This window comes from Alosa alosa, chromosome 8 (assembly GCF_017589495.1).
Source record: "Alosa alosa isolate M-15738 ecotype Scorff River chromosome 8, AALO_Geno_1.1, whole genome shotgun sequence".
Taxonomy (NCBI): domain Eukaryota; kingdom Metazoa; phylum Chordata; class Actinopteri; order Clupeiformes; family Clupeidae; genus Alosa; species Alosa alosa.
This window is the reverse complement of record NC_063196.1, coordinates 15258863-15259954: the sequence shown is the minus strand read 5'-3', so window position 1 is coordinate 15259954 and position 1092 is coordinate 15258863. Positions and strand designations below refer to the sequence as shown.

Below are 1092 nucleotides of genomic sequence, written 5' to 3'. Positions count from 1 at the left end.
CTTATGTTGCCAGCATCACTGAGTTGATGCACGTCCAGTAATGAGGAGTGATAATGACGTATCTTATGTCATAGGGTGTGTGCGTGTGACCTTTCTAGTCTTTTTGTCTTCACCTGATCTTCACCCGGGAAAGTGGCCAATCAGTGTGTGTGTGTGTGTGTGTGTATGTCGGAGTCAGTTAAGTGGGCTGCGTAGGCTGTTGAGGAGAGTGATGGTCATGGGAGGAAACACCTGTCCAGGTGTCCGCTGGTTCCGGTCCTGATGGAGCAGAACTTGCAGCTTGTCGGATCATGCCAGTGGGCCTGGTGTGATGGGTCCACCTGCCATGGTCCTACTAGCCCGCCTCCTGGTTTCTGCCACCGAGCAGAACACTCGCGGGCACCTGATGAGAAAACAAGCGTCTGCAAAATCTGTGTTTCCAATGAGCAAGCAGTGCTATACTCAAGTCACTTAAGCTTGAGTCCCCAGCGAGCCCAAGTCACCAATAAAGAGTCCGAGTCAAGTCTGAGCCGTGTCCGAGTCTAGTCTAATCTTCATGACATGAGCCCGAGTCGAGTTGACTTTAATCTAAACACATGGGCTGCAACACGTCAAGACTAGATGTTAGAGGAACAGATCTGTTGTCATTCAGCCATGTGATCCTCTCCTTCTTTGGTACTGGGACAATATGGCTGCGTCTAAATGGTGAGTCAGTGTTTAAGTGGGAGTTGTGAGTGTGTAAATGTCAGTGTTAGTGTTAGTGTGTGTCTGTGCATAAGTGTTTATGTGTGTATAACTACAAGCCTGCTTGTCTGTGTGTGTGTGTGTGTGTGTGTGTGTATGTGTGTGTGTGTTAGTATATGAGGATTAGATTATTTTGTCTTCCACACTGACAGAAATGTGCAAACACAATACAGAGATACAAAATAAAGCAACTGTGAGTTGTTATAACGTGTTGTGAGGTCTCTGTGTGTGTGTGTGTGTGTGTGTACAGTTAACATGTTTATGTTATGTGTATGTAGAAATACGTACATTGAGACAAGTTTCATTTGAAAATAAATATGTTTTACTACATTAGTCTCACAGAAAGTTAGTTTTTTAAAATCATTTACA

At 44.6% G+C, this 1092-nt stretch overlaps 1 protein-coding gene across 2 annotated transcripts in view; it reads right to left on the bottom strand.

The window, feature by feature from the left end:
- Window positions 1-1022: 1022 nt before the first annotated feature.
- vegfab (vascular endothelial growth factor Ab) overlaps window positions 1023-1092 on the bottom strand; it is a 14368-nt gene continuing 14298 nt past the window's right edge. For both annotated transcript variants that reach the window (XM_048250452.1, XM_048250451.1), the window contains one exon: window positions 1023-1092. This exon is cut by the window's right edge and continues 1213 nt beyond it. The gene's annotated coding sequence lies outside the window, so the exon portion shown is untranslated.